At 38.6% G+C, this 10,745-nt stretch overlaps 1 non-coding gene across 1 annotated transcript; it reads right to left on the reverse strand.

The window, feature by feature from the left end:
* Positions 1-5,058: 5,058 nt before the first annotated feature.
* Positions 5,059-5,166, reverse strand: LOC112724760 (small nucleolar RNA R71). The gene has a single exon (XR_003163907.1). It is a non-coding gene; the product is annotated as a small nucleolar RNA R71 (small nucleolar RNA).
* Between the last annotated feature and the right edge of the window lie 5,579 nt (positions 5,167-10,745).

Genomic DNA, 10,745 nt, shown 5'->3' on the forward strand with positions numbered 1-10,745 from the left:
TAAAATTGCTCTGCAAAAAATTGGCAAAAAGCGGCCAAACCAGCGATTAACCGGCAAACCAAAAAAACCGGCTAGGTTTCAGCAAGTACCCGTTTTCCCCCAAGCCATGAAATGGCGTTGTTTTGGCACTGATTAAAAAAAAGGGAAAAAAGGGGCTGTGATAAAATAACGTTGCAGCCACTATCCTAAGTTTCCTCTTTGAAGAGGAGTAGTCACCCCCAACCCTAAATTTCTCTTCAACTTTCTTCCCCACAAATGCCACCGTCACCTCCACCAAATGCCGGAGTGAAGCGTCACCGTCGCATGTCAAAGCGTCCCTGTCACAGATCGAAGCAGCTCTCGTGGATCGAAGCGTCACCGTCTCCAAAGTGTTGGCGTTGTCTGGTCATCGGCTTAGTATCGTCGTGGTTGTCGTCTGCTTGTCATCGTCACCGAAGCGTTGGTCGTTGTCTAGCTCTAACCTTCTATGCTCTTCACTTTTTCCACAGTGAGTACTTCACTATTTTTGCTTTTCAATTAATTTTGTGTATTTAGTGTTGGTGACAAAATTGTATGAATTGGACATATTTGAGTTCATTGATTTTTGGTTTTGTCAATTAAATTTTATTCAGTGAAGAATATAGGGTAAATTGGAGTTCACAAATTCAGATGCAGAGTTCTTCTGAGTTCTTGTTCTGTTGAGTTTTTCTGAGTTCTTCAAAGTTCAATTTTAGAATTTTGCTATATAAATTCAATTATGCTATGTTGAATATTTATTTCAATTTTGGTATTTTGAATTTTTTATATAAATTCAATTCTGCTCTATTGAATTCGGCTATATTGAGTTTTGGTGAATTAACTGGATGAATTGTTGAATTTAATTATATATTACTGGAAAGCTGATGAGTGGATAATTTATACGCTTTTTGACATTGTTTTTAGTATGTTTTTAGTAGAATCTAGTTACTTTTAGGGATGTTTTCATTAGTTTTTATGTTAAATTCATATTTCTGGACTTTACTATGAGTTGGTGTGTTTTTCTGTGATTTCAGGTATTTTCTGGCTGAAATTGAGGGACTTGAGCAGAAATCAGATTCAGAGGTTGAAAAAGGACTGCTGATGCTGTTGGATTCTGACCTCCCTGCACTCAAAGTGGATTTTCTGGAGCTACAGAACTTGAAATGGCGCGCTTCCAATTGCGTTAGAAAGTAGACATCTAGGGCTTTCCAGCAATATATAATAGTTTATACTTTGGCCAAGAATAGACGACGTAAACTGGCATTCAACGTCAGCTCTCTGCCCAAATCTGGCATCCAGCGCCAGAAAAGGATCCAAAACCAGAGCTGAACGCCAGAAATGGATCAAAACCTGGTGTTCAACTCCACAAATGGCCTCTACACGTGCAACACTCAAGCCCAGCCCAAGCACACACCAAGTGGGCCCCGGAAGTGGATTTATGCATCAATTACTTACTTCTGTAAACCCTAGTGACTAGTTTATTATAAATAGGACCTTTTACTATTGTATTAGGCATCTTTTGATCATTTTTAGATCTCTAGACCTCCATGGGAGGCTGGCCACTCGGCCATGCTTACCCTCTATTCACTTATGTATTTTCATACGGTAGAGTTTCTACACTCCATAGATTAAGGTGTGGAGCTCTGCTGTTCCTCAAAGATTAATGCAAAGTACTACTGTTTTCTATTCAATTCATCTTATTTCGCTTCTAAGATATCCATTCGCACCCAAGAACGTGATGAAGGTGATGATTATGTATGACGCTCATCACCATTCTCCCCTATGAACACGTGCCTGACAAACACTTCCGTTCTACATGAAATAAGCTAGAATGAATATCTCTTAGATCTCCTAACCGGAATCTTCGTGGCGTAAGCTAGAATGATGGCGGCATTCAAGAGAATCCGGAAAGTCTAAACCTTGTCTGTGGTATTCCGAGTAGGATTCAATGATTGAATGAATGTGACGAGCTTCAAACTCGCGAGTGCTGGGCGTTAGTGACAGACGCAAAAGGAGGGTGAATCCTATTCCAGCATGATCGAGAACCGACAGATGAATAGTCGTGCCGTGACAGGGTGCGTGAGCATATTATTCACTGAGAGGAGGGGATGTAGCCACTGACAACGGTGATGCCCTTGCATAAAGCCAGCCATGGAAAGGAGTAAGACTGATTGGATGAAGATAGCAAGAAAGCAGAGGTTCAGAGGAACGAAAGCACCTCCATTCGCTTATCTGAATTTCCTACCAATGAATTACATAAGTATCTCTATCCCTATTTTATTATTTATTATTCAAAAACACCATTATCCATTTATATCTGCCTAACTGAGATTTACAAGGTGACCATAGCTTGCTTCATACCAACAATCTCTGTGGGATTCGACCCTTACTCACGTAAGGTATTACTTGGACGACCCAGTGCACTTGCTGGTTAGTTGTATTGAAGTTGTGAACCATGGTATTGGCACCATGTTCTTGGCGCCATTACCAGGGAAAGAAAGAGCCATGAATTTTACATAATTAAAGTGTAATCACGATTACGCGTACCAAGTTGCTCACGTTGCCAGGGATTGTTCGAGCCTGGACATCACAATTTCGTGCACCAAGTTTTTGGCGCCGTTGCCGGGGATTGTTTGAGTTTGGACAACTGACGGTTCATCATGTTGCTCAGATTAGGTAATTTTCTTTTTGTTTTGTTTTCGAAAATTTTTCAAAAATATTTCAAAAATTTCTCATCTGTTTTCGAAAAAAAAAATGTTTTTAAAAATATATTTTTATTCAAAATTTTTAAGAATGAATTCTAGTGTTTCATGAAGCATGTAAAGCCTGGCTGGCTGTAAAGCCATGTCTAAATTTATTTGGACTGAGGCTTGCAATTTGTTATCAAGAGCAATATACTCTGGTGTTAAAATGCTGAAGCTTGGCTGGCCATTGGCCATGTCTAGTGTTTTGGACTGGAACTTTCATTGAAAGCTTGGCTGGCTAGTGAGCCATGTCTAATTCCTAGACTGAAGCTATAGACTAACATGGCAAAATTCCTGGAGTTCATATTAAAAATTTTGGAATCCTTATTTTTTCTTTTTTTATATATAATTTTCGAAAAAAAAATCCAAAAAAAAATCCAAAAAAAAAATTTAGAAAATCATAAAAATCAAAAATATTTTTCTGTTTCGTGTTTGAGTCTGGAGTCATATCATAAGTTTGGTGTCAATTGCATGTGCATCTTGTATTTTTCGAAAATTTCATGCATTCATGGTGTTCTTCATGATCTTCAAGTTGTTCTTGGTAAGTCTTCTTGTTTGATCTTGATGATTTTTTGTTTTGTGTTGTATGGTGTTTTTCATATGCATTCTTGAATTCTTAGTGTCTAAGCATTAAAGAATTCTAAGTTTGGTGTCTTGCATGTTTTCTCTGCATATAAAATTTTTCAAAAATATGTTCTTGATGTTCATCATGATCTTCATAATGTTCTTGGTGTTCATCTTGACATTCATAGCATTATTGCATGCATTCATTGTTTTGATCTAAAAATTTCATGCATTGCATAATTTTCATGTTTTTCATAAAAATTTCAAAAATCAAAAAAATATCTTTCCCTTTTTCTCTCATCAAATTCAAAAATTGAGTTGACTTTTTTCAAAAATTTTTAAAAATCAAAGTTGTTTCTTATGAGTCAAATCAAATTTTCAATTTGAAAATCTTATCTCTTTCAAAATCTTTTTCAAAAATCAAATCTTTTTCAAAATTCTTAGTTATTTTCGAAAATTCCAAAAATATTTTTCAAAAATCTTTTTCTTATTTTTATATCAAATTTTCGAAAATAACATAATCAATTAATGTTTTGATTCAAAAATTTCAAGTTTGTTACTTACTTGTTAAGAAAGATTCAAACTTTAAGTTCTAGAATCATATCTTGTGATTTCTTGTGAATCAAGTCATTAATTGAGATTTTAAAAATCAAATCTTTTTCAAAAACTAATTTCTATCATATCTTTTCAAAAATATCTTATCTTTTTCAAAAAAATTTGATTTCAAAATATCTTCTCTAACTTCCTAACTTCTTATCTTTTCAAAATTGGTTTCCAAAATTTGTTTCAACCAACTAACTAACTTTTTGTTTGTTTCTTAACTTTTTCAAAACTACCTAACTAACTCTCTCTCTCTCATTTTCGAAAATATCTTCCCCCTTTTTCAAAATTTCTTTTTAATTTATTAATTATTTTAATTTTTAATTTTTAAATCTTAATTTTCGAAAATTACTAACATTTTTCAAAAACTATTTTCAAAAATCACTAACTCTTTTTCAAAAATTATTTTCGAAAATTCTCTCTCTCCCATCTTATTCTATTTATTCATTCATATCCTAACATCTCATCTCACATCTCTGCCATCCTCACAGTTGTGTTTCTTCCATTATATTACATTCTTTGTCTCCCCCTTTTCTTCCACTTACAAAGGGATCCCTATACCGTGGTATAAAGGATCTCCATTATTATTATTATTTTTCTGTGCCCTCTTCTTTGTCATATGAGCAGGAGCAAGGATAAGAACATTCTTGTGGAAGCAGATCCAGAACCTGAAAGGACTCTGAAAAGGAAACTAAGAGAAGCTAAAATACAACAATCCAGAGATAACCTTTCAGAAATTTTCGAACAGGAAGAGGAGATGGCAGCCAAAAATAATAATAATGCAAGGAGGATGCTTGGTGACTTTACTGCACCTAATTCCAATTTACATGGAAGAAGCATCTCCATTCCTGCCATTGGAGCAAACAATTTTGAGCTTAAACCTCAATTAGTTTCTCTGATGCAGCAGAACTGCAAGTTTCATGGACTTCCATCTGAAGATCCTTTTCAGTTCTTAACTGAATTCTTGCAGATATGTGATACTGTTAAGACTAATGGAGTAAATCCTGAAGTCTACAGGCTCATGCTTTTCCCTTTTACTGTAAGAGACAGAGCTAGAATATGGTTGGACTCTCAACCTAAAGACAGCCTGAACTCTTGGGATAAGCTGGTCACGGCTTTCTTAGCCAAGTTCTTTCCTCCTCAAAAGCTGAGCAAGCTTAGAGTGGATGTTCAAACCTTCAAACAAAAAGATGGTGAATCCCTCTATGAAGCTTGGGAAAGATATAAACAGTTGACCAAAAAGTGTCCTTCTGACATGCTTTCAGAATGGACCATCCTGGATATATTCTATGATGGTTTATCTGAGCTATCAAAGATGTCACTAGACACTTCTGCAGGTGGATCCATTCACCTAAAGAAAACGCCTGCAGAATCTCAAGAACTTATTGACATAGTTGCTAATAACCAGTTCATGTACACTTCTGAAAGGAATCCTGTGAGTAATGGGACGCCTATGAAGAAGGGAGTTCTTGATGTTGATACTCTGAATGCCATATTGGCTCAGAATAAAATATTGACTCAGCAAGTCAATATGATCTCTCAGAGTCTGCATGGAATGCAAGCTGCATCCAACAGTACTCAAGAGGCTTCTCATGAAGAAGAAGCTTATGATCCTGAGAACCCTGCAATAGCAGAGGTGAATTACTTAGGTGAACCTTATGGAAACACCTATAACTCATCATGGAGAAATCATCCAAATTTCTCATGGAAGGATCAAAAGCCTCAACAAGGCTTTAATAATGGTGGAAGAAACAGGTTTAACACTAATAAACCTTTTCCATCATCCACTCAGCAACAGACAGAGAACTCTGAACAAAATACTTCTAATTTGGCAAACTTAGTCTCTGATCTGTCTAAGGCCACTGTAAGTTTCATGAATGAAACAAGATCTTCCATTAGAAATCTGGAAGCACAAGTGGGCCAGCTGAGTAAAAGGATCACTGAAATCCCTCCTAGTACTCTCCCAAGCAATACAGAAGAGAATCCAAAAGGAGAGTGCAAGGCCATTGACATAAGCACCATGGCCGAACCTGTGGGGAGAGGAGAGGACGTGAATCCCAAGGAGGAAGACCCCCTGGGACGTCCAGTGATCAATAAGGAGCTTCCCTCTGAGGAACCAAAGGACTCTGAGGCTCATCTAGAGATCATAGAGATTCCATTGAACCTCCTTATGCCCTTCATGAGCTCTGATGAGTATTCCTCTTCTGAAGAGAATGAGGATGTTACTGAAGAGAAAACTGCCAAGTTTCTTGGTGCAATCATGAAGCTGAATGCCAAATTATTTGGCATTGATACTTGGGAAGTTGAACCTCCCTTGTTCATCAATGAACTAAGTGATCTGGATCAACTGACATTGCCTCAGAAGAAACAGGATCCTGGAAAGTTCATAATACCCTGTACCATAGGCACCATGATCTTTAAGGCTCTGTGTGACCTTGGTTCAGGAATAAACCTCATGCCCCTCTCTGTAATAGAGAAACTGGGAATCTATGAGGTGCAAGCTGCTAAAATCTCCTTAGAGATGGCAGACAACTCAAGAAAACAGGCTTATGGACAAGTAGAGGACGTGTTAATAAAGGTTGAAGGCCTTTACATCCCTGCTGATTTCATAGTCCTGGATACTAGAAAGGAAGAGGATGAATCCATCATCCTAGGAAGACCTTTCCTGGCCACAGCAAGAGCTGTGATTGATGTTGACAGAGGTGAAATAGTCCTTCAATGGAATAAGGACTCCCTTGTGTTTAAAACTCAAGGATCTCCCTCTGCAACCATGGAGAGGAAGCAACAACAGCTTCTCTCAAAGCAGAGTCAACCAGAGCCCCCACAGTCAAACTCTAAGTTTGGTGTTGGAGAGTCTCAACAAAGCCCTGCACATCTGTGAAGCTCCATGAGAGCCCACTGTCAAGCTATTGACATTAAAGAAGCGCTTGTTGGGAGGCAACCCAATTTTTATTTATCTAACTATATTTTTCTTAGTTATATGTCTTTGTAGGTTCATGATCATGTGGAGTCATAAAATAAATATAAAAATTGAAAACGGAATCAAAAACAGCAGAAGAAAAATCACACCCTGGAGGAGCATCTGTCTGGCGTTCAGCGCCAGAACAGAGCATGGTTCTGGCGCTGAACGCCCAAAATGGGCAGCTACTGGGCGCTGAACGCCAGAACAGGCATGGTTTTGGCGTTTAACGCCAGAAATGGCACACAAATGGGCGTTGAACGCCCAAAATGGCCACCAACCTGGCGCTGAACGCCCAGAGTTGTGTGCAAGGGCATTTTGCATGCCTAAATTGGTGCAGTGATGTAAATGCCTTGACACCTCAAGATCTGTGGACCCCACAGGATCCCCACCTACCTCATCATCTCTCTTTCCATTCATGATCATCCCTTTTGTTTTCCATTTACCACTCACATCTATACACCCACTACCTTCAAAATTCAACATCTCTCTCCCACCCAATCCCACCCATATGGCCGAATACACACATCCATCCATCTCCTCCATATCTTCTTCTTCTTCTTCTATTCTTTCTTCTTTTCCTCGAGGGCGAGCAACATTCTAAGTTTGGTGTGGTAAAAGCATAGCTTTTTTGTTTTTTTCATAACATTGATGGCACCTAAGGCTAGAGAAACCTCTAGAAACCTCTGTAATCCATGGGAGGCTGGCCACTCGGCCATGCTTACCCTCTATTCACTTATGTATTTTCATACGGTAGAGTTTCTACACTCCATAGATTAAGGTGTGGAGCTCTGCTGTTCCTCAAAGATTAATGCAAAGTACTACTGTTTTCTATTCAATTCATCTTATTTCGCTTCTAAGATATCCATTCGCACCCAAGAACATGATGAAGGTGATGATTATGTGTGACGCTCATCACCATTCTCCCCTATGAACACGTGCCTGACAAACACTTCCGTTCTACATGAAATAAGCTAGAATGAATATCTCTTAGATCTCCTAACCGGAATCTTCGTGGCGTAAGCTAGAATGATGGCGGCATTCAAGAGAATCCGGAAAGTCTAAACCTTGTCTGTGGTATTCCGAGTAGGATTCAATGATTGAATGACTGTGATGAGCTTCAAACTCGCGAGTGCTGGGCGTTAGTGACAGACGCAAAAGGAGGGTGAATCCTATTCCAGCATGATCGAGAACCGACAGATGAATAGCCGTGCCGTGACAGGGTGCGTGAGCATATTATTCACTGAGATGAGGGGATGTAGCCACTGACAACAGTGATGCCCTTGCATAAAGCCAGCCATGGAAAGGAGTAAGACTGATTGGATGAAGATAGCAGGAAAGCAGAGGTTCAGAGGAACGAAAGCACCTCCATTCGCTTATCTGAATTTCCTACCAATGAATTACAAAGTATCTCTATCCCTATTTTATTATTTATTATTCAAAAACACCATTATCCATTTATATCTGCCTAACTGAGATTTACAAGGTGACCATAGCTTGCTTCATACCAACAATCTCCGTGGGATTCGATCCTTACTCACGTAAAGTATTACTTGGACGACCCAGTGCACTTGCTGGTTAGTTGTATCGAAGTTGTGAACCATGGTATTGGCACCATGTTCTTGGCGCCATTACCAGGGAAAGAAAGAGCCATGAATTTTACATAATTAAAGTGTAATCACGATTACGCGTACCAAGTTGCTCACGTTGCCAGGGATTGTTCGAGCCTGGACATCACAATTTCGTGCACCAAAAGCCCAGGATGTCTACTTTCCAACGCAATTGAGAGCGCGCCAATTGGGCTTCTGTAGCTCTAGAAAATCCACTTTGAGTGCAGGGAGGTCAGAATCCAACAGCATCTGCAGTCCTTTTTCAGCCTCTGAATCAGATTTTTGCTCAGGTCCCTCAATTTCAGCCAGAAAATACCTGAAATCACAGAAAAACACACAAACTCATAGTAAAGTCCAGAAGAGTGATTTTTATTTAAAAACTAATAAAAACATAATAAAAACAAACTAAAATATACTAAAAACATACTAAAAATAATGCCAAAAAGCATATAAATTATCCGCTCATCACAACACCAAACTTAAATTGTTGCTTGTCCCCAAGCAACTGAAAATCAAATAGGATAAAAAGAAGAGAATGTACAATGAATTCCAAAAACATCTATGAAGATCAATATTAATTAGATGAGTGGGCTTTTAGCTTTTTGCTTCTGAACAGTTTTGGCATCTCACTTTATCCTTTGAAGTTCAGAATGATTGGCATCTATAGGAACTCAGAATCTAGATAGTGTTATTGATTCTCCTAGTTAAGTATGTTGATTCTTGAACACAGCTACTTTATGAGTCTTGGCCGTGGCCCTAAGCACTTTGTTTTCCAGTATTACCACCGGATACATAAATGCCACAGACACATAACTGGGTGAACCTTTTCAGATTGTGACTCAGCTTTGCTAGAGTCCCCAATTAGAGGTGTCCAGGGTTCTTAAGCACACTCTTCTTTTTGCTTTGGACCTCGACTTTAACCGCTCAGTCTCAAGTTTTCACTTGACACCTTCACGCCACAAGCACATGGTTAGGGACAGCTTGGTTTAGCCGCTTAGGCCAGGATTTTATTCCTGTGGGCCCTCCTATCCACTGATGCTCAAAGCCTTGGATCCTTTTTATCACCCTTGCCTTTTGGTTTAAAGGGGTATTGGCTTTTTCTACTTGCTTTTCTTTTTTCTTTTCTCTCTCTTTTTTTTTTGCAAGCTTTTCATTGCTTTTTCTTGCTTCAAGAATTAATTTTATGATTTTTTAGATCATCAGATAACATTTCTCCTTTTCCTTTCATTCTTTCAAGAGCCAACAATTTTAACATTCATAAATAATCAAATTCAAAAATATGCACTGTTCAAGCATTCATTCAGAAAAATAATAGTATTGCCACCACATCAAAATAATTAAACTGTTTTAAAATTTGAAATTCATGCACTTCTTTTTCTTTTTCAATTAATCATTTAAGAAAGGTGATGGATTCATTTTCATAGCTTTAAGGCATAGACACTAAGACACTAATGATCATGTAATAAAGACACAAACATAGATAAACATAAAGCACAATTTTCGAAAAACAGAAAATAAAGAACAAGGAAAATAAAGAACGGGTCCACCTTAGTGATGGCGGCTTGTTCTTCCTCTTAAAGATCTTATGGAGTGCTTGAGCTCCTCAATGTCTCTTCCTTGCCTTTGTTGCTCCTCTCTCATGGTTCTTTGATCTTCTCTAATTTCATGGAGGAGGATGGAATGCTCTTGGTGCTCTACCCTTAGTTGTCCCATGTTGGAACTTAATTCTCCTAGGGAGGTGTTGATTTGCTCCCAATAGTTTTGTGGAGGAAGATGCATCCCTTGAGGTATCTCAGGGATTTCATGATGAGGAATTTCCTCATGCTCTTGATGAGGTTCTCTTGTTTGTTCCATCCTTTTCTTAGTGATGGGTTTGTCCTCATCAATGAGAATGTCTCCCTCTATGTCAATTCCAACCGAATTGCAAAGGTGACAAATGAGATGAGGGAAGGCTAACCTTGCCAAAGGAGAGGACTTGTCCGCCACCTTATAGAGTTCTTGGGATATAACCTCATGAACTTCCACTTCCTCTCCAATCATGATGCTATGTATCATGATAGCCCAGTCTATAGTAGCTTCGGACCGGTTGCTAGTGGAAATGATTGAGCGTTGGATGAACTCCAACCATCCCCTAGCCACGGGCTTGAGGTCATGCCTTCTTAGTTGAACCGGCTTCCCTCTTGAATCTCTCTTCCATTGAGCGCCCTCTTCACATATGTCCATGAGGACTTGGTCCAACCTTTGATCAAAGTTGACCCTTTTAGTGTAGGG

The sequence above is a fragment of the Arachis hypogaea genome, chromosome 11 (genome assembly GCF_003086295.3).
Source record: "Arachis hypogaea cultivar Tifrunner chromosome 11, arahy.Tifrunner.gnm2.J5K5, whole genome shotgun sequence".
Lineage (NCBI taxonomy): Eukaryota > Viridiplantae > Streptophyta > Magnoliopsida > Fabales > Fabaceae > Arachis > Arachis hypogaea.